The 23,781-nt window shown below is 38.5% G+C and overlaps 2 long non-coding RNA genes and 1 pseudogene across 2 annotated transcripts in view; 2 read left to right on the top strand and 1 right to left on the bottom strand.

Annotated features, from left to right (window-relative positions):
• The window catches only part of LOC145460626 (uncharacterized), a 104,392-nt gene that overhangs the window by 34,870 nt on the left and 45,741 nt on the right, over positions 1–23,781 (bottom strand). The gene's annotated exons all lie outside the window — the stretch shown is intronic.
• LOC145460627 (uncharacterized) overlaps positions 1–23,781 on the top strand; it is a 93,776-nt gene that overhangs the window by 31,703 nt on the left and 38,292 nt on the right. The gene's annotated exons all lie outside the window — the stretch shown is intronic.
• Positions 7,299–9,468, top strand: LOC145502912 (uncharacterized; annotated as a pseudogene).

Below are 23,781 nucleotides of genomic sequence, written 5' to 3'. Positions count from 1 at the left end.
GAGTATATATTCCTTTTAATCGAAAGATTATAATCTCGAGCTTCAATTAAAAAAACTCTAAGGCATGGATTCCTCCAGGAACGGAACTTCAAGCATCCGTGGATTTAATAGATAGATAGATAGAAACTTTATTAAGAATGTCATCAACCACCTAGCTGGGGAAAAACTCCCCTACTAATACGGGGACATAACAAAAACGAGTTAAATTAAAAAAACAAAACAAAACAACAAAAAAAAGTTAATTCAGCGGCAGTGGAATTGAACGACGACAAATGCGTTATTTGCTGCTTGGTGCCTCGTGAGCCCGTAGAACAGGCAACGTACGTGTGGCTATAGGTGTTGTAAAGACTGCTTGACGAGGCGAGTGTTAAAATGAACTAGCTGTATCAGAATTTTAAAGTTTAGAATATCGTGCTGTTAAGGAAATTCCGATTCCCTTATTTTCTTCAAAAGTCCTTTTTATACGATTTTACGTTACTACAGAATGTCGATTAGTGTTAGAAGATATTATTCTACTATATACTACACTTTGAGAAATTTTAATTTCTTAATTTGGTGTCCAAGAAAGGCTAATTACACGTTTTTGCGATGTCTTTCTTGATGTAAGCTATCTATTTTGTATTCGATTTTACAACACTATATAATTTTGACTATTTGGCTTAGACTGCTCTCGGTTCCATTTTGTGGCGTGCTACAAACATGAGTGAATGATAACAGGCTTAAGCTAAAACCGTGTAATACAGGTAATGTTATAAAGAAGATCTACAGTGCCTTGATGTTGTAAAGGTCTTTACGAGTGTTTCTGGCTTAAAAATGTCCGACACGAGTTTCTGCAACGCATATCCATAATATTTCACTTCAAGAGAAAATTAGGGCGGTTAAAATGCGTCTTTTGTGCAAAATGTTTAAGACTAGGATTGCTGTTTATGTAATGTTTAATAATCTCAGCATGATCTCAGTGTTATCCACTCTACTCCGCTCTATTCCGCTCTTCTCCGAGCGTCGTTGATATTTCTCTCAATCCGAGCTCGGCTCTCGCAGCTCCACTTGTGGGAGTGAATGAGCTTTTCGAGATTTGTTATCCTAAGACAGGCAAAAGCCGGAAATCGGTCTGTGTTCGCAGGTTACGAGACTCGACCAGCAATTTAAATAATAATTTTGCAACATAATACAAAACCGCGGCCGGCCCCAAACACACCTCCAGTATAAGCCAATCAAAATCGGGCTCTGTGTCCCGCTGTCAATGTGATTCGATCCACACGAGTAAGCACACGATCAGTATTCAATTACGTACTGGGATTACAGAGATATATTGTAGTTAATCGTGATTCTAAACGTTACTGAACCCTCTCTCTGTGTCTGTTCCGTGGTAAATGAGGGTTTGATCGTAAATTAATCTTGGAATTATTTTCTTTGACACCGGAATGTTCTACGGCTTTGAGTTCTTTCAAGAGTAGTATGAACAAACGTACTCTTTGGGCTTTTACGTAGATAGCCACGATTCCAGTATCAACACAATGCCTATAGTTAAAAAAAAATCACTTCAATAATGCAGATGTTACTGACCAGTTCTGAATTTAGTGCACTCTAAAAGTTGACTTCAAATTAGAAGATGTAAATTTGGGTTCCTTTCGGATTCAGGGAATCTAAAACTCGAACTAACATCCTGTAAACTAAACTGACTAGGATGTTGGAAAATTTATGTTCTTCGTGAAGCGAACTCGATGACAAACATAAAGAAAATACTTTTTTTTTTTTGATACTTAGAGAGCAATTAGACTAAAAGTTGTGACTAAACTTGGCAAGATCGTAAGACATAGACTACCACTAATTATTGACTGATCTTTATTCCGTTGATTATTTAGATTACTCCTAAGCGGACTTGCGTTGTACGTTCAGATTTGACACCCTAATTTTCATGTTACGAAACAAACCCAAATTTTCTTAATGTTGGGTACAAACTGAATATGTAATTTGTTTACAACATTCTAAGCTTTTACGTGAAGGAATAATTCACCTCGTTATGGGGCAGGCTGTTTTCAGAATGCAAGCAAATCGTGCATCGACAAAGTAAAGAACCAACCTTCCGCAGAATAACTATTCTGTAAAAACACCCTGCAACGTTGCAGCTTATTATGAAGCATCTCAACAATTATCTTTACGCCGAAATTTTATTAAGGCGTCAAACACAGTGATGTCTTCATTCTGACCTTGTAGGAAGGAAATTTGCTGAATCTCTAGCTGAAGATTTGTAACATAGAGTTGTAGGAGCATGTATGGTGTGTTTGATGGATGGTTTTAACAGACATGATTCCTAGCAAGGAAGTATTGGCCGCCAAGTGCTGCCCGCCATTACTATGAAATCATTAAACTAAATTTAAATGGTGATCGTCGCTAGAGTGTTCAAGCCAAAAATAACTCGTATACAAACTGATAGCTGGGCCAATTCTTTTCAAAGGAACAACTTTATATACCATTAAGACTCAATATCATGGCATAATCAGTAGAGATATTGCATACATACTTGAAACTTTGTTCACTTCAGCAGTTCTTCCATAGCCAAAGTAGAAAAACGAAATGTTTTGATAAAGTCTTCCATCGAATACGGCTATAAACCACCGTGGACCTTTGCCACTTTGCTCGTGTTAATGGCGGCTCGTGGTGTCGCTGACAAATGGAAAACCGTTCACTATTCCCCAGTTTGTTACTGCGACAATCAGTGCGAAAATTGTTTACAACCAACACTTCAGAAGGTAGTCGTATAAAACAACTTGCAGCCCGAAGCTCAAGTTATGCACAAATTACCAGCTGTCGAGGCTGTAAGAAGGCGCTGGTAGCAATACAAGGTCCCTAATAATTCCACGAAGAATCACAGACTTCTGCTGGATTAAAGTCAACTTTCATCTGTTGTCGAAAAACACTCCTCATGTTGAAGATTTCCAAAAGAACAAATAACTGGAAAGTAAATGCGACAATGATCTGTCTAGGCCTATTTAAAATTGTTTTGTCAAGCAACTCCACAAACTACACCGATTCGATTCGATTCGCTGCCACCTTTCATCAATTGTCAATCGACTTGCACACGTGCTTTGCCGCGTGTGAACGTTTGAGACACTGGTCCGTATTCCAAAAGATTTTATTGAAGAAATTGGAATCGCTGCGACGCGTATCGTGTGTAAATTCTCGTGAAGAGAGGCTTGATTGGATGGTTACCATGACTGATGGATGGTGACTGCTGGATTAAAGTCAACTTTCATCTGTTGTCGAAAAACACTCCTCATGTTGAAGATTTCCAAAAGAACAAATAACTGGAAAGTAAATGCGACAATGATCTGTCTAGGCCTATTTAAAATTGTTTTGTCAAGCAACTCCACAAACTACACCGATTCGATTCGATTCGCTGCCACCTTTCATCAATTGCCAATCGACTTGTACACGTGCTTTGCCGCGTGTGAACGTTTGAGACACTGGTCCGTATTCCAAAAGATTTTATTGAAGAAATTGGAATCGCTGCGACGCGTATCGTGTGTAAATTCTCGTGAAGAGAGGCTTGATTGGATGGTTACCATGACCGATGGTCACGTGAGCTGACAATTAATAGCAAAACTTTCACGGAATTTCCACTTATAAGACGTGTGAACGTTTGAGACACTGGTCCGTATTCCAAAGGATTTTATTGAAGAAATTGGAATCGCTGCGACGCGTATCGTATGTAAATTCTGGTGAAGAGAGGCTTGATTGGATGGTTACCATGACCGATGGTCACGTGAGCTGACAATTAATAGCAAACCTTTCACGGAATTTCCACTTATAAGACGCCGGCCTCGTTGAGTAAACTACCACTACGTACGCTGCTCCGTTTGGAGGACATATTCCCTTTAATTTTAAACCTCCGATATGGACTCCTACAGGAACGGAGCTTCAAGCATCCGCGGATTAAATTCAGCCGCAGAGGAATTAAGCGACGACAAATGCGCTATTTGCTATTTAGAGCTTCGAGAGCCCTTAGTGCAGTCAACTTGTGGACATAGATTCTGTAGAGACTGTATGATGAGGTACGATTTTGAATGAGTTTAGAATAGTGTGTTATTTACGAAGTTCCGATTCCATTTTGACTTCATTTACTTTCTTGACTTGTTTTAAATTCGATTTTACGTTCGTATAGAAAGTCATGTAGAGTTTGAATATTCATTTTCAAAACCAAGGCGGACTTTTGATTAATTTGGTGTGGACAAAATTCCAATTTTGAACTACCGATCACTTAAGCCATCTTTTTCTTACTCGTTTTTTCACCGTCGTTACTGCATAATTTTGAGCATTTGGCTGAGACTGCTGTCATTTTGGTTTCCGCAAGTTAGCCGTGATGCATATCCGATTGTAATATTTCAGTTCGCCAGTTTGAAATTTGTGTGAATTGGTTTGCTGTTTATGAGAACGCGACACGACAACATGATCGCAGCATCGATTTCGGCACTTTGCTGTTGTAGTCACAAACTCAAAGAATTTAAGAACAAATAGACGATCCGACATTGTAAATTAGTTTTTATATAATTTCATTTAAATGTACTAAAATGTACTTAGTTTTTCTATTTTATGATGAAGTATGGCGACTCGTGATGTCACTCACAAATGCGAAAACGTTAACTATTCCTTTCATACTACGACGATCAGTGCCACAGTTGTCCACAACCAACACTTCAAAAGTTAGTCCCGTATAAAACATCTGCTAGTTGGGTGTTCCTAGCCATGCACATAACATCAGCGGTCACGGTTGTTAAAGATGCTTGATACAAAGGCGCTGGCGTCAGTGGTCATCAATGATTACACGAAGAATCACAGAGATTTGCCGGAAAGATGGAGCTTTCATTTGGTCGAAGAACACTTGTTGAAGATTCGAGAAGAAGAAATAATTGAGAACTGAATTCGACAACACCGCGATGCATTAAAGAATGTGATGATCTGTCTAGACCTAATTAAAATTGTTTTGTAAGGTAACGTCACGAAAAACTCCCGCTTTCGATTGGCTCTCTAAAAATACATTTTGGGAATGTTTGGTTGCTAAGGTCACGCTAAAATTTAATTGATTAAAAGAAACGCGTTAAGCTTCAAACGAAAACTGCGACACTGGAAAAATAGTGAAAGCCTTAATAATGAAGTTGAAGTTGAAGTTGAATTAACATGTCTAAAATAAAACCACAATAGAAGAGTCAACCCAGAAACTGATATAAGACGATTTCAGAAATGTTTTCTATGTAACCTTCATTTTTTTACGTTTTAAAGGGAGAATGGCCCACGCAGATGCCCTGTTGATAATGAACCTTTGTTAGAGTCAGAGGTAAGTATGGGATTCTTTGCCTGAGAACATGTGAGCATATACCCCTCTTTGTGTATGGGTAAAAAATGTCTTTGTGCGTTAATATGATTGCCGCAAAATCGTGAAGTAAAATTCATTCTTGTGTTTTTGTGGCTGGTTGGTCTCTGGAAGCGCGTAATATAACGACCTTGGTTTGAAAATGAACGTATGAGTGTAAAAGTGACACCCTGCTAACTTCTCAATGTAACAAAAACTTGGACGAAAATTTTACTCCACCGGTAAACTTGCTTTTCTCATTGATCTCTCTTGCTCTCCCACATGCGTTGCAAACAGTGTACTCGCGTTATGAGTTTTTCGTTGTTTTAGGAAAAGGACTGAATGAATTGTTGGGTTTTTTGTTAGTTATTTGCTCTTGAAGAAGTCAATGAGACCTCCAAAAAGATAGCATCGCATGTTCGACAGCCCTTTGTGGAATTTATGATCGAAAGTAGTTGCAAGAGGTGCCGGCTGGGGTAACTTTGGAAGTGCAATTTGCATATACTTTCACTGGAAAAATTGGATTTTGGTCAGAGGGACTGGGAATCATAGCAAAAGATGGAAATGAAACTGGGAAAAATTGGGCCAGAAAATGGGATTCATACCCCCTACCTACCTTACCTACCCTTTTTTTTTAGTACCCCCTTGCAACCTAACTTGACGATTCTTGCGACCTCCAGGCAACACACACGTAATCTGGGTATAAACAAGCAGTTCTAACAACGAAGTAAACAACACAGCTCAATATTCTTCATACCTCCGTTATAGTGAATAATTTTATTGACAGCTGGCTAGAAATCGGGAAAGAAAGGTGTTGTTTTTGTTAAGTAAGGCAGTGATTTGGCAAAGACAGCAAAATACGTGTCGTTGAATCATCTCGGTCGATGTAGCCTGCAGTGCAGACGTCTTATTGGGGCGAGTTAGCGTTACAACCTTGCGACCGCCTTTTTAGACCGCCATGTTAGACGGTGGGGGATGGGGGAGGGGAACAATGAGAAGACGCGAGATTTTCTTCGCTCCACCCCCTGTCCTATCCTTCGTCTTGCCTATCATTCACCCCCTTGGTAAAACTTTCTTTCTCTCCCCAGTCTTCCACTGCATAAAAAATTCAAGATGGCGGCTAAGCTTTTTACGATGTGAGCGCTCGCTCGAAAAAATCTCGCCTGTTCTGCAGGCTACGGTCGATGCGGCGTGGCTTCATGGTTTTGGATGCTGGACTCGAAATTTGGAGGTCCTTGGTTGAGGTCCTCTTGCCTCAACCTTCGCTCAAACGCCATTGAAAACCTTCGACTGTACAGGCCGGTGTTTAGGACAAAAATCTATGGTCGCGCTTTTTCATCCTCTGCACCCACGGTTTGGAATGACCCTCCGTTAATCGTGAGGAGCGCCCCGTGCTTTGATATTTTTAAAAACAGACTCACAAATTTTTTTTTTATTTTAAGCATGCCAATCTTGTTCTTTGTTGAGTTTTTACATTGTAATTAATTATTGTAAAGGACCCTCGATCCTTTATTATAACTTTTCTGTAACAGCATTAAGATTTTTGATGTAATGCGCTAGAAATAAATTATTATTAATATTGTCGTTATTATCATTATTATCATTAGTATCATTATTATCATTATCATTATCATTATCATTATCATCATTATTATTGTTGCTGTTGCTGTTGCTGTTGCTGTTGTTGTTATTATTAAGAGCAGGATTTCATTGCGGTTTTATCTCCGGTTTTATTTTTCTCCGGTTTTTATATTTTTAAAAACACTCACAACTTTTATTATTATTATTATTATTATTAATTATTATTATTATTATTATCATCATTGTTATCATTGTTACTATTGTTATCATTGTTATCATTATTATCATTATGATTATCATGATTATCGTTATTATCATCATTATCATTATTATAATTAATTATTATCATTAATATTTTTTGGGTTATTATTATCAGCAGGATTTCCTTGCGGTAGTCCCGCACTTAACTCCCCGGCCGTGCATTGTGGATATCCGAACGGTCAGTCTCCCACCAGTGGGAATTTTCAACATGCTCCTGTTCTATTCGCAATATTTGTTTGTGCTATCAACTAGCACAGCAGTACTGTATGAATGAAGTCATTTGTCTGTATTTCATTATTCTAGCACAGAGATGGTAGTCAGGGCTGTGTCCCAAGCAACAACACTCCTCCGGTTGAGCTACCTGCCGGGCAGGCGATCCCTGAGTTGAGAAATGACGAGCAGGGCGTTGGACATTCTCTCCCTGACAATGAGGAGGAGCAGAATCTCAGTCAAAGCATGCAGGACGGAGAGGAGCGGCAGCCAACCCACCAGCAGGGTGATGATAGCCAGGGTAATGCATCGAGCTCCCTCATGGCAATTGGTGGACAAGCCAGTGAAATATCTTGCTCCATCCCAGTAGTAGAAGAGGTTGCTGTTGCCGGCCATTGGTTGAGTGCACATGAGCGGCAGCCAGCCTACCAGCGACAGGCTAATGATGATCAGGGTGATGGAATGAGCCACCTAATGGCAATTGGTGGACAAGTCCGTGAAATATCTTTTCTCATCCCAGAAATGGAGGAGATTTCAGGATTGAATACGCGGGAGCGGCAGTCAGTTTATCAGCAGAGCGGTGTTGGAAGAAGCAATGATTTGAACCATTCTATGCTAAATGGAGGAGAGCATGTGTCCAGAGAAGAATCTTCCATTCAGGAATCATTTGCTAGTCAGTTGGTGAATGGACAACCGCAGCAGCCCCGTTACCAGCAGAGTGCACGGGCTAATGTATCGAGCCAGCCCACTCAGGAGATGGTCCTGGATGGATCGCAGAGGCGAGATAGACAAGAAGTACGTCACCCTATTCAGGAGACGGGACCTTCTGGAGAACGGACGCCAGAAGAACATGAAGACCTGCCTCTATGTCACCACCAGCTCAATGGTGCCGACATAAATGGAGTGAGTTCCACAGGTCAAGCGGAACAGGCTGTGGAACATAACTGTAGTCGCCAGGAACTGCAATTGTGGAAACAAGAACTTGACAGGCAAGCTGATGTTACACATACTACATTTGCATGGGAAATCAAATACATTGTCAAATCATGATACCTCGGTAATCAACACTTTTTCAACCATTTTGAAAACATTTTTTTTTTTGCTAGATTTTTTGTGTGAGTCATTCAAGTGGATGTAAATTTCCAGCTATTATGTCAGTGAACGTAAATGCTGAAACCACACTAGAACAAAAAGATGCCAGCCAACACCAAATATGTAATACTGTTTTTATTTACAATTGTCTGTTAAGAAGGATACGTTTAGCACTTTTACAGTTTTAAGGCGCAAATGGCAAAAGTAAATAATATGCGTGGTGGAATTTATTAGGATATCTCTTATTAAATACATTCTCATTTGATTAATAGTTGCAGCTTTTCATATGTATGCATGTGTGCACAACATCATATCGAATTAACCTTGCAGTGAACTGCGACTAAAGAAGTGATAACGATAGCTTTAATCAACACCATAGACACCGTTATACGATGTTAAGGGAAACAGTGTAATGTAAATAGTAAGAAATAGATTGTGTTTTATTCTCAGGGTCGAGCCACAAAAGGCTACAAGGAACAAGATGAATCTAAGGGAAACATTTTTTATTTTGGAAATAACAGAGGTTCAACAGCGTCGTCAAGGAGATGCCAATGGAGAGCCAATGGCTTTCTTCAGTTCAGCCATTCATACTGATAGCTATGAATACAAGGTTGGAGTAAGAGTTTACCTCAATGGGGTGGAAAATCAAAGTGGGAGATATGTGGCCATCTTTATCAACATGATGATGGGAAAATTTGATAACATCGAAGTAAGATGGCCATTTACTCAAAGAATGACCCTCTCCATCTTGGATCAGAGTGGCGCCAAACGCCACATCAGCCAAAGCATGCAAGCGAAGCCAAACCTATCAGCATTTCAGAAGCCGACTGAAGCCATTTCTTGTACAGGATGTGGTTTTGTAAAGTTTGCTTCAATTGAAGAAGTTTTCAGCCCCGTGATCGGTATGTGAAGGACGATAAATTATTCCTTAAAATTGAATTTTCTGACTAACTGTTTTTTTTTATAGTTTCGTAGACGTTGTTTTGCCATCTCAAGACTGTTGTTTATTGTTTACATATTAATTGCGCGTTTTTAAGTTAAACAGTTGTTTTTGAACCCATTTTAGGCATGAAATGTCTTTTTATACTGCCGTCAAGCGGTTCGTCAATTATGTTAGCGGGGACATGTGGAAACAAAAATGTTATTTTTGTTTTTTCAAAGGTCAAATTGGTCGATTTTAATCCACTTTGTTTGTGTTCTTTTATTTTAATCCGCTGGTTGTCGTTGTGTTACGGTTGACCGCAGCATACCGCACGTGCAGTAGGAAGGCCTTCAATCGATCACTTGAAGGTGTCATTTAGCTGTGTGGTGTCTGTATTAAGGAGCTTCGACTGTACCATACCTTTCAAAATCGTTATACGGAGATATGGCTCTCCAAAGATTAAGTATTTTTAGAAATGAATGAATTATTCTGTAATAATAGAAATTTTGCATAGCCTCTTGAAATATAAATTGTATTAACGTTTGCCCATATTTTAACCGACTTTTGAGAGGAGAAGCGAGTATTTGTACATTTTATTTTGTACCAATCAGCAGATTAATTTTTCTATGACTAGAAGTAACTTGATTGGAACTAAATATAAGATTTGAGCTTGTTAGTATTTTTGCTACTCTTTACATGATACATTTGTTAATTGTATGTACATGAGGCCATAAGTGTTCTTACTTAGTAAGCCACCAATGCATACACTTATGGCTAGCCTTCAGCTCGAAACGATGATGTCTTTCATCGCTTGATGAACAGTTACTGCTGTCACTTGTATTCTAAGAATACTCAATAAAGATAAAGGTTAGTTGTAGCCCTCTTATGTTACCAGATTGCGCGCAAACTGGAACATATTTCAACGTATAACTTTCTTGAAAGAATTATGTTGGAAAACGTATTTCTTATAAGGTATTTTAGTGTCTAGTATCAATGTACAGTTTTGGACTTAAATACCAGCAGAACTCCTGATCCCTGAAAAAACTACAAATAACGTCATATTGTTATGTATACTTCTTTCTTCAACTAGAATGATGTGTGCGCCGCAGCCTCGTAACCCTGGTGGTGAGGGAGCCAATCAAAACTTGCAACTAAAGTGGCTTCCGGTGTCAAGCGCGGGAAAATGTGAGACCGGGGCCAAGCGCGGGAAAACGTACCACCGCTATGTATACGAAGCGCGGGAAAATACCCGTAAGCCGAGACGTGATCACTTGCCTTGGTCCTATTGATTGAGAAGAGAGCAGTGTGTTCCCTCAGCCGATTATTTTGAAAGCAACACTTGAATAGGTTAAAGCAGACGGCAAATGCAAAATAAAACCAACTTCGACGTAATGCTGTCGTCGACAGTCAATTGCAAACCGCTCGAAATTAATGCGAGATGCACGTTTTTTGCGCCATTGCTCAACACGGTCTCGTTTGGGATATCACACACCGATGGTCTTGGAGGCATTTAAACTCTCACCCGGTTGGTGTTGTCCAATCAAAATACAGCACGCCTAGTTCCAAAATCATGATGGCGTCGTAAGGATATTGTTCGTGATATTGTTCGGCCAATACCGTGAGTAATACCGAGGTCTTTGTCGGTCCTTTCAGTAACGACAGCAACAGGGGTTTAACGAACCGGAGAAGCCTAAAAGAAAACAAAAACGCCCACCGTATTGTACACCGAGGATGGCGAGAGACTTGGGTGGATTTTGTTTGCGGTATGAAAGATGAAGAGGTTGTGATCAAAACCAAGCAATTCCTATTTTGTCCCTGGCTTGGTGTAGATCTTGAAGTGAGAGGTAGGAAACGTGAGAAAACAAATGGCCTAGCCTTGAATCTTTTTGTGGTGATGTTTCTCTCAATCGCTTGAAGTTTATTTTGTTGGCAATCAGGGTGGAAAATTATGAATGATTACTCGTAGTCAACTAATGTTTGGAAACAGATAGTAGTAATTCGATTTATTCTCAGTTCCTGCACAACAAATACACCACGTTAATATCTCTGGCGGTTTATCTTGTCACATGACTAGAAGATCTATTGTTTACTTTACATGTCTATGGTTGCACGGTCAAATATACTAACGAGGTACGCTCTCGAGCATGAAAGTATCTGTGACGAACAACCCTTTTAGGCCAGGTCAAACGTCGAACTTCAATTACCTGAGTCCAATAGGTAATACATACATGCATTGTACATAACTTTATTTTGACTCGAATTTACAGGGTAGCTAAAAAGCTAATATCTTCGACGAAAATAAACATTGCAAATATAAAAACAAAACGTGCTACTACTAACAATTATGTTTTGCTACAGTATATATATAATAAATAATTAGTGTAGTAATCAGCAATTATAGCTGAAAGGAGACTGTCTTTACGAGGCGTTTAAAACCAGGTAAAGTAGGTTCCCTTATAAAGTTCTCATGCAAAGAGTTCCAAGTTTTGCAAGCAAAATACTTAAGAGAGTAAAGATCATAGGAAGTGGAAGCAGGTTTACACAATGAAAATATATCAGTTCCTCTAAGGGTAGGCCGTAGAACGCAAAGTTAATAGATCCTTAATGTACGTAATATCGCTGAATAAAAATATGCAACAGATTGTCAGAGCAGGCTTTAATACGACATTATGACATAAATATATAGACCTGATTTGGTGTTAGATACCGAAGACCAGCAGACTGAGAGAGAATTTCGTATTTTTTGACTATCAAAATGTAATTTATCTTTGCTTGCGCCATCGTGCATTATGTCAACAGCTCATGCTGGTTCTGCGTTTGAATCGATTCGATATCGAAGTTAAGTTCATTTTTGTGCACTTCAGTTGATATTGTTTCCTAAGGACTTGTCCTCTCTGAAATGAGTTTGAATTAAATGGATGATTTTCCTTATTTTTTTTCCCCTCGATTTGATTAGGCACGCATTGTTCAAGGTCTAGTTTCTGGAATTATTTCACAGTTTCTTTGTGCGGGAGTTGAAAGTGTTGTGTTTGGGTTAAAATCTTAATGCATTCCCTTCAAAAGTTTCGTGGAGTACGTTTTAATTTCGTGAAGAAGTGAAAACGATAAATGTTATCATGATTGTGCAAGCTCGACTGGCTATGACAGAAAAGCGTAACGCCACGTACGCTTTCTAATCATCATGTACCACGAGGGGTGATACATGATGATTAGAAATGTTACCCCACCCCTCGATCTACTCGCTCTGAACGCTAATTAAAGAAACTACGTCACGGTTTGCTCATCTTGAAAAGTTGAGCCTAAGTCTTTCAAGTTCGTGTTTTGTAATCCGTGTTAATCTTCCCTGTTCCTTTTATGGTTTATTATTACTCTTTTGTGTTTTATCTTAGTAAACTACTTTTTCCAGGTTTTCTTCAATTGAAAGGTAATTTTGTACATGGCAAAATAACTTAAAATGCCCTGACTGGGGTCCCTTAGCTATGTTCATAGACTGGGTTTTAGCTACGCATCTAAAGTCACTATCGCGACCGACCCGCACATCTTAGTTTCTATAAAATGGTACTTCCCATGTTTTTGTCACGCTAAGTCAGGAGACATACGGGAAAACCCCGAATTCGATATTTTTGTTACCCGTAAATCTAAGTTCATGTTTGTGGCGGGTAAGCTGTTGGCTATGCTTACGCACGTCCTGAACGTTATTGGGTCGAATCGCTCGGCATTGAGCCACCTTTTCTTTTCCATTACAAGTGACAGTGACAATGGTTGACAGATGTGCATATAAATCATATGCCTATGATCTGCAGCTGTAGGGTGACTGTTATGACCTCAGTGACACCAGTCAGTGGTCGTCTTCGCCTGTCTCGTCGTCGTCGTCGTCGTACATTCTCACTGTAAAAGTCTGATATTATCGAAAAACACTTTAAAATTTTCCTCGAACTGATTAAGCATCATGACTTCTGTGAGGAGTTTTATTTCTGTTGGATCCTGCAGTTCGGAGAGACTTGATGAGCGACTAAGACAACTGCTGGAAGACAGGTGGGAAGAAAGACCGTTCGACGGAGGGAGGATTAAGTAAAAATGCGCCAATTGATTTTGTCCGGGGATTGGGATGTTTTTCGGTGTTCTGAGGAAACTTTAATTAGATTGTTCGACGGCTTTTAAAAGATTTCGTACTTATCACAAGCCTTCCAATTTTGATCCGACTCGGCCAGGAAGGAAGCGAAGCATGGGAAGCGGCGGAGAGGAATTTTACGGACTCCAGCACGAAACTGTATTTCAGTTTAGAATAATGACAGGGTAATCCCGGCTGGTTGGGTTGCTCTCTACGGAAAACAATACAGTAGGATTCCGATTTCTCGAGCCCTCAAAGCCGTAGATAACAATGCAAAAAGTTCGCCGATTGGAATACGCCTAGAATTACACGTTTGTGTAGTTACTCCAATTAACTTTGGAAAAAAAAACAAAGAACGCCTGATCGCAGGCTGCAAAGGTATTTTATTCCTTTGTAACCCCTGCTGTTAAAAAAGAATGCGATAAGGCGTTCTTTTTTAACAGCAGGGAAAATAAAGAATAAACAAAAGAACGCATGATCGCAGGTTAATACCTTTTTTTTTTTCCGGAAGCGGAAGGTAGCGTTTCATGTAGGCGTTATTTCTTTACCATGCCGGCGACATTTGCAGGGTTCCATGTTTTCCTAGGACTACACGTGCGAGTCGTTGGTTCTCGGAACGAAACTCCTGTCACTCAGATTACTGAAAGTTGTGAATAAATTAACCCCAATCGTAATTAAACAATTCAATCCACATTTCATTCTTTTCGTTGTAAATATCAGGTCTTACCGCTTGTGCCCTGTATATGCATTGCAATTGTCCTGAAATGGATGCGCAATTTTGGTTCTGACATTTTTCACAGAATGTTTCAGCTTCTTGGTTTGTGATAACAAAATTGATCAGGAATTACTTTAAGACTCCCCTTAGCAGTAAAGAATTAGAAATTTCAATGAAAAACAGAGAGTCAAAGATTATCCCGAATAACACGTCTAATGGCTTTGTCAGGAGCCTGCTTTGTATAATCACAAACGGGGTGACATGCATTCTGTCTAGTTCAAAAACGCAAGTATGTCACGGGAGAGTTTCATTTGTCAAAGTTTAAGTGATGAAATTGGAAACCAGCGCAAAATAATTTAATAAATTGTTTCGCGCGTTTAAAGACAATTTGAAATCTTCTGTGGAAACTGAATACTCACCCTGAATTATGCTTTAATCCTCATGAAAACTAATTCTGTTAGAGTAGCAGAAAAGTAAAATGAAAAAGCAAATCAGTGCTTGATCTTTCTAAAACTTACATTTGCAAAGTAGAAGGTAACCATTTTATATCCTCATACCTGAGGTACTCGTAATTGCTATTATTATTATTATTGTTGTTGTTGTTGTTATTATTATTATTATTATTATTATTATTATTATTATTATTGTCCTCACGTAATGTTTGCTTAGAGTCCTTAGGGCCGAGACCAAACCATGGTCCTGGGGCACTAGGGGATAGCCAGTTTTTAGCTTGATAGCACCCTCCTCAAAATGTGTGCTGTACCTAGCAAGGTTATCTTTTGTAGTTCACTGATGCTTAATTGGCCCGGAATTCTTCCAAGATAAGTTCCTAGTCCCTTTTTGATAGCTCCAAGTGCTCCAATTATTATTATTATTATTATTATTATTATTGTTATTATTATTATTATTATTATTATTATTGAAAATTCACACAGCTGTTGAGTAACACCGGGCAACAACAAGTTGCACAGGGAAGCCAAGAATCACCCTAACTTTGTTTGCTTTCTTTTCTTCTCTACACCTCCAGCACCTTCCTAAGAATCTTTGCCGACCCCAAGATCTCTAGATCAGGTCGACAGGAATTCCCACCTTAATGGATATCATTATTGTTATTATTATTGTTATCGTTATTTTACTACTATTACTATCACTATCACTCTTACTATCACTATCACTATTACTATCACTATTACTATTACTATTATTATTACTATTACTATTACTATAACTCTAACTCTAACTATAATTATAACTATTACTATTACTATTACTATTACTATTACTATTACTATTACTATTACTATTACGATAACTATAACTATTACTATTACTATTCCTATAACTATTACTATTACTATTACTATAACTATTACTATTACTATTACTATTACTATTGCTATTGCTATTATTGTTATTATTATTACTTTTATTGTTATGATTATTTTTATTATTATTATTATTACACATTTAAAGAGAGTTTGTTCAGTAGAAGTAAATAGGGAAAAATGCAAGGAATCAAGTGTACACGATTATGGCGTCGATAATGAGCAAATGCTTGTTCCTCTACTTACATTTGCAAAGTACAAGGCAACCACTCAATATCACGATACTTTAGATGTTTGCGATTGTAAAAGTTGATCCGCTTTAATATTATTACTATATTAGACCAGGTCTCTTTCGTGGACATAAAAAGCAAACGGAAACGCAGTGACTCATTGTTCAATACCGCCCACACTATCATCATCATCATCATCATCGTCATCGTCATCGTCATCGTCGTCGTCATCATCGTCATCGTCATCGTCGTCGTCGTCATCGTCATCGTCATCGTCATCACCATCGTCATAGTCATCGTCATCGTCATCGTCATCATCATCATCATCGTCATCATCATCATCATCATCGTCGTCATCATCATAATTCGTAATATTGTACGCCAACTTAGGATCGATTGCCAGCGCAGCCGGCGAAAATCGAGCCTAGCCCACGCTATGTAATAACCAATCGAAACGAATACGACTTCGAGGATATAAATTGAGCACTTCACTGCCTTCACAGCTCAGTTAGTAAACTTGTAAGTAAGTGGTGCTTCTGTTGATTCTTGAAAAATCTCAAAAATATCAGTTTTTAGACGTGTTTCACTGATGGATTTTCGCAGTATTCCGGCCAGTTGGTTGTCTTGTTCTAATTCACTCTGGGAAGACCGCTGAGAAGGAAGTAATGTCATGTGGTACGAATGTCCTATTCGTTATTGTTGTACGGTTTCTTGATCGAGCAGCGGTAAAGATAAGCTGTAGCCAAATATTCTGTATACTGGAGTGCATTTCACACTTCTAGGTACAAATGTAGTGCTACGTTGTAGAGTGTGCAAGCTTTGCTCGCTTTGCTCGCATGAAAGAGGTGCCACAGCCTGTGTATTGGATGCCTGACAAGGCTGCCGTGGAATTTTGTTCAGCGATTAGTACTTACATATAATATTCCTGTCGATTGTGCCCAGTCGAGAAATAGCGTTTTGTTCTGAATTTAACGCCGGCTTAGTTCTTAGTTTTCAACAAACTTTCCAAAGGATCGAATTTTTTGTTTCAATGTCGCATTATAGCATTTCTATACGCTTTTAAACTGCACTTAATTGTATTTAATAGATAAATTAGCTGTAATTTATTGTGAAAGTTCATTTTATTTATATTTTAAATTCTAGCAGTATGTGTTGTACACGGCCCCACAAGCTTCCAGCTTTCACTCATATCGTGTATAAATAAAGACAACCTACCTACCTACCTATTTGATCGTATAAGTATACGACTTTTAAAAATCGAGCAACTGGTCAAGCCTTCACGAAATACGTTTTATTTACCGCCTCATTAATGTATTACAGGAAATATTCTCGCCGTGAAAAAGGTCTATATCATATGGGTTCTTTGTAGAATGTGTCGTAATTGTAATTGTGACTGCCTTTTTTGCGTGGAAAGCAATGCAAATATTCACACTATAGCCAATTATTCAGTAGTTTAAAAAAATTATGCGCTAAATTATGTTTAATATTGACCTATTATTAGTAGAAACTTTTAATGAATTTTCAATTGTACTTTTTCTGTGTATTTGCTATTTAAATTTGTAATTGTAGTTGTTAATGACAATCTATCAAGTTATTTTACTGATCATTTTAAATTAGATAAAAACATACATAGTCATAAGACCCGATCACCCTCTCTGAACATACATATTGATTACAAAAGGACAGATTATCAGCGACAGCCAAAAATACGTCTGCGTTCGCAGGCTAACAGATTATGGGAAATTTGCAATAACTTGTAGGAGAGCACAGATTTGGAACAGGTTACCTAAGGAACTGAAAATACTAAAATCGTATATTCTTTTTGAAAATTCTACGAAAGTTTATGTGCGAGATAATATGTATTCCTAGAGTAGAATTATTTTAGGACAAGAAGCCCATGTTAGTATTAGAATTTAAAGTATTAATACATCTGGCATAGTCAAATTAGTATATTAAGATTTGGGGAACTTGTAGAGAAGCTCAGTAGAGCTTGCTAAGATATCCAGTCATTATATCACATGATATTGTTATATTCTCTAGCAGATTTATATCAATTTGTGTAATTAAAATAAAATGGTCAAATTAAAATATAATGGTGAAATAACAAAAGAAAGATGGTCAAAGATTAACAAAATCTTTAATAATTGATTTTGGTAACATTTACTGATTATAGTTACTCTTCTGGTGTTTTTTCCTTTGCGCAAATATGGCGAAGTTTTCCTACACACAGTTCAACCGATAGTGTATTTGTTAACTTTCTTAGTACCTTTATTTTCTTTCACAAAATGCAAAAATTCGTTAAGTGTATTGCACAGAAATTCTCTCAAATACAGTAATGATGAGAGAGGTAAACTCGACTGAAATTGACTCATTTTTCACTTAAATTTGTACAGATAGAGACATACAAGATTACGTGCCATTACAGCGCCGAGCTACAAACAGCCAAACAAACTCTCACAACTTCAAAAAACTCGATTGAATTTACTTACAGAGACTTTCCTTGCCATTTTAAGGTGAATAGAGATAAGCTTGCGTTGATTAGTTTTCTATGGAGGGGTAAAAAGGGCGAAAGATTGACGATTACCGCAAATTCGTTCACGAAAATAGATCAACTCCACGGATTTCGCCCGATGTGGCGGTCCGGATGCTGGTGATGGTAACAGCTCGAAATCCAATGGCTACTCTGGTTACCACGCACATAGTTTTTTATTTTCTTCATAGCCATATGCGACATTTATTTTTTTTCTAATCTTTATTTTATAACACTGATGTAAATTTTAAAATTCTGAATGAAGTGCACAATAAAAAAAAAATTGATTGACTGATTGATTTGATTGATTTTTGTTTTTGAGGCCGAGGTTGAATAATCTTATTTTTCTGCCGATTTTTGAGGCTGAGAATGTTCTTGTGAATATTCTTAGGTTATAGCGTATGACATTTCTGCTTTCGAACTTACAATTCCAAGGTTTTTCGAAAGGAACTATTCAGAGTAGATAGAGACAACCCGTATAAGTTAGTTCTGTACAAAAAACCTGGCAGCTCAGCGTCTCTAGCCATGCACAATATTACCATTATACCTACTACCTATTTTCATATTACCAATGGTCACGGCTATCAGACATGCTTTATGAAGAGGTGCTGTCATAATTCCATGAAGAAGTAAAGGCTTTTTTGGGATAAATTCGGACTCCCAGTTTTGGTCGAAAAAAGCTCTTCAAGTTGAGGATTTCTAAAGGAGCAAATAACTGGAAACCGATTGCGACAGTTGCTGGAATGCCTCGAAACAATTTGGTGCTTTCGGTTCGCTTTCTAAAAATACATTTCGGTCAATATCAATCAATACAAATTTTAACTTTTAAAACGTCATATGAATAAAAATAAGGTATTTGTTTACAAACATGGTTTAGTCAAAGCGTTAAACAAAAGTAGTCTTTGTTTCACTAGCCAATATTTCTCTGGTGGACATATTTCACTAAACGGTCTAGTGCAAGTGAACAATGGCTGCTGTGTCGCACGTGACTGAAAAGATAAAATAAGTCCCTTCACCACGTTAGATCGTTGCAGTTGTGCCGTTGTTGTCTTCGGCTGCGTCATCGTAGTCGACTGTCGCTAGGTTCGTGGAAATCTTAAGTTGAATTTTTTTTTTCAATCGAGCGTCATGATTTCTGTGGGGAGTTGTGATTCTGCTGGACCCCGCAATTCCGAAGGACTCGGTGAGCGGCCAAGAGAACTGTTGGAAAACAGGTAGGAATTGGCAGCACTAACGTCAATTAGCTACCTCAATTTTGTGGATTGCAGCGTTGTTAGATTTTTGATTGAGATGTTAAATTTTTTTAGTAAAATATAACTCTTTTTTCGATAACTAAAAACCAAGAATTCGTATTTTTCTGAGCCTTCCATATCGACTTTAACCTCCCACGAAACGTGGTGGTGGCGCCGCCGTTGTTGGTTTCGGGTGTTAGTAAGCCTGCCAGCAGGCTCACGTTGGAGCGTGTGACTCAAAGGTGAGCGTACTCGCAGGTATAGGTGATAGTCAAATCCAAGACAGGAAGTTTACAGTCTCGCATGGGGAAACTTGTTTTGTCAGCCAATCAGAAACATGAATGGGGACTGATTGCGGTTCATTTGTGCATCAGTGAAGTGACTTATATCTGCATGACCGTTCCATTCCATTTGACATCGATTATGCTCAAACAATTCACTTCAATTCATCAAGTTTTGGTCGGACAGAAACCGCAATCAAAAGTAAAAGTAACTTTCGAATACTCTTATTCAGACATACAGCTCGAATACTAGCTTACGACTCGGATACAACTCGACACTGTTCACACTGTTCGCTAGATTCACACAAGTCGATGAATAATTATGCTAAATACACGATTCTTACGAAATGTCTCACGAAATTATTAGTCTTCCAAAACGTAAACTTGTCTTCCGCACACAATGGCCAAGCGTTTATTCTCAAACAGTGTCTTCCGAGCACACTTCATTCTGTTCCTTGTATAAAGCTAAAATTTATATACGTAATGCAGAGCCGTAACTAGCGCAGGGGTAAGGGGGGCAGTTTTTAACTTTCTGGAGTGTTATGTGTTAACTTTACGAAGTGTACTTTTTTTGCGTGCTAATTACAGGAGGTTTCTAACGACATGTCCACTCTGAAATGACTGAACCGTTTGTGTTCGAATTAAATGGACGATCCTCCTCAATTTGATGAGGCAAGCATTGTTTAAGGTCTAGTTTCTGGTAATTTTACACTTTTCCTTGCGCGCAAGTTGTTGAGCAACTCATAGAAAGTGGCATATAAGAGAGGGAGTGACAATATTGACAATGACAATAACCAGGCTGATGTGCGTATATATGTGCGATTGCGCGTTTTCCTTTTATTTAAAACGCATTCGTTTCATTCGCGGTACAAACGGCTTTTGACAAATACCACTACAGGTCTTGCTACTACCTATAATAATATCAAATGGCAAAACAAAAATGTTATTATTGTTCTAAATCGAGGGATGAGAGCATCGATTAAGCATTTGCATATATTTTGAAACACCAAGCACAAAGATCTTTGCGTCGCTTGTGGTTTATCCTACCGTTTGTTTCTTCTTGGCTCTTGTTTTAATGGTTCAATGTATGTGAATCAGTATACTGCAAAATACAGTAAGCCTGTGAATGATTTCAAGTAAGAAATAAATATTAGCAGACCAAGCCTCGTCTGATGAATAATAATAGGTAGTCGAAACAGGATGTGATAGACTGATGTGCGTATTATTGTCAACTACAATAGGTGCGATTGCGCGTTTTCCTTTTATTTGAAACGCATCCTTATCTGCAACACATCGTAACTGTTTTGACCGAGTCCGGTCGCGGTCGTCTTCGCCTGTGTAGTCGTCGTAAATTCTCAATGTAAAAGTCTGATTTATTGAAAAATATTTTAGAATTATCCCCCAACTGATACTATCATCATGACTTCTGTGAGAAGTTTAAATTTCTGTTGTGTCCTGCAGTCCGGAGAGACTTGACGATCGACCAAGAGAACTACCGGAAAACAGGTAGGAAGAAAGACCATGTGACAGAGACTAGTAGGAATTGGTAACAATGTGCCAACTGATTTTGTCGGCATTGCTTTTCGATGCCCTGAGGAAAATTCAGTTTATTGGATAGTTCGATGACTTAACTACCTAAAAGCATTTCGGATTTATTACAAGTCTTTGAATTTTGATCGGGCAGCTACGAAGCCAACGAAGATTCCGAGCCGCGGATATAACTGTACGGATAGAATGTACAGATTGTGTTTGTTATGTAAACCAACAAGACAGCGCTTTCCCTAGATCGTCAAAACTTTGCAGTTTTTTTCGAATAAGGTTAAGGCAATTCCGGCCAGTTGGGTTGTTCTTTATAGAAGGAATGCAGTTGAATCCCGATTTTTCGAACCTCTTGATAATTCGAACTAAAAGTCATTTCACTCTCCTCAGTCGAACACTGTACTTTAAGCTCCGATCACTCGAACTGCCCAATTGTCAAAACCAATTATTGTTTCCCTTGGGGGAGGGAGATTAAAAAAAAAAAAAAAAAATTCCGCTTAGTTATGCTCAAATATCCTACTGTCGCATGTGCTCGGTTTTTCTAATTATGCACAACTTGTGACTGGTTGTTTGCTTGATTGTTTATCGGAATTGAAGGGTTAAATAATTAACGTTCGGTTGAGCGAAGCGAATTAAAACGTAAGCAAGGAATCCGCTGGAGCTGGAGAACAACAAGTGTATTTTTACGTGCATTTGATTAGAGGTAGCATTGTTGCCGACCCATCTTTTGATACGTATATATAGCACATGCATTGCACATGCATATGATCTGGGGTAGTTGGCTATGTAACACATAAATCGGACAATGAATTGAACGATATACCTGGGCCGCTACTGTAAGGACTGCTTATTGTTAAATTCTCTGCCTCAATTTATTGAAAAAGTTCTAACAAACAATTAATTTGTTTAAAAAATCAACAACTTTAAATCGGAACGAACTTTTGAAACACCCTGTAATAAGTGAATCGGACAAAAAATTGGACGGTTTACTGGGCCGCTACTGCTAGCGCCGCTTTTTGTTCCAGTTGGTAGCAACTATCTATGATTGGGACGAAAGATTTCTTGCAGACCTCTTATCAACATGGGATTCAAAGCTTAAGGTATCAAACCTCGTTTGGATATCACGTAATGCAAAACAACAAACACTTCGGCGGGTCTGCCGATCGTGGACATTTTCAAACGTGTCATCGTCTAAAATCTCCTTAGTTTTTGCACAAACATCTCAGCAACGCGCCGAGTAGGGAAGAGCGGGGTTGTTGTCTTCATTCGGCGTGCAACGCAAGCGAATTGAAAAAATTGGGGGATTCCCCGAACACGATGTGACTCGGTGATTGGTTGAATCGACACATGCTTTAGCCCGCGCAGTTACCTAATGGCTCGTCACGCACTCCTAGATCCTCCTCATGGTACAAGCCCAGGACGGATACACGCTTCCACGCCGAAATAAAAACTTTACTTTCAGAGAGTGATGGTTAAAACTTTAGTGACGACTAAGATACTCACACCAAACGGTTTTACATAAATAGGGAAACGTTTTACTTCAGTTATTAACTTTGTGCTGTTTTAGACTTGACTGAGAGTCCTCTTGTCATTTGTTTTGTCTTGTCGCTCGTCAGTCCATCATATTCTCGCTTCTTCCGTTCTTGCTTGATGCGTTAAATTTTGTAGTTTCCGGTGGTATCTGCTCGTTTGCGGCAAACGAGCAAATACAAGCAAGTAGTCTTTTTATTGACCATATATGTCAAGCATGACGTAGTGTTTTTAATTTCAAAACATTATCTTCCTGCAAACTGTCCGGCCCCTTTCCCTTCCATTTCGTGATTTATTCATCAGCTACGGCCGATTGGCCTGGCGAGTTCGAACTAACGTGGGAGCCTATAGACATCCTATTCACACTGTTCGCTAGATTTACACAAGTCGATGAATGATTATGCTAACTACAAAATTCTCACGATATGTATCTCGAAATTATTAGTCTTCCGAAACGTAAACAATGTCTTCCGCACACAATGGTCAAGCGTTTATTCTTAATTAAACAACGTCTCCCGAACACATTTCATTCTCTTTCTTGTATAAAGCTGAAGTCTATATACGTAATGCAGGGCCGTAGCTAGCGCAGGGGCAATAGGGGCAGTTTTTAACTTTCCGGAGTGTTAGTGTTAACTTTACTATGATTAGATTACCGTTGCAACTAGGTAATTAAGTACTCATAATTTGTCACCCGAACAATCTTAACATGGAAATTTACGATGGACTGATAAAGAATTTCTAAAGAAAATACAACTGAAGAGATCTTTTACACACGAATATATCTGTAGTATAGTAATGCCGAGATATGTGTATCAGGTTAACAAAACTCAATTCGGTTCTAGAAATACCTTTCGTTTTACACGTAATCGAGA

The sequence above is a fragment of the Orbicella franksi genome, chromosome 11 (genome assembly GCF_964199315.1).
Source record: "Orbicella franksi chromosome 11, jaOrbFran1.1, whole genome shotgun sequence".
Lineage (NCBI taxonomy): Eukaryota > Metazoa > Cnidaria > Anthozoa > Scleractinia > Merulinidae > Orbicella > Orbicella franksi.
This window is presented reverse-complemented; position numbering and strand designations above follow the sequence as displayed.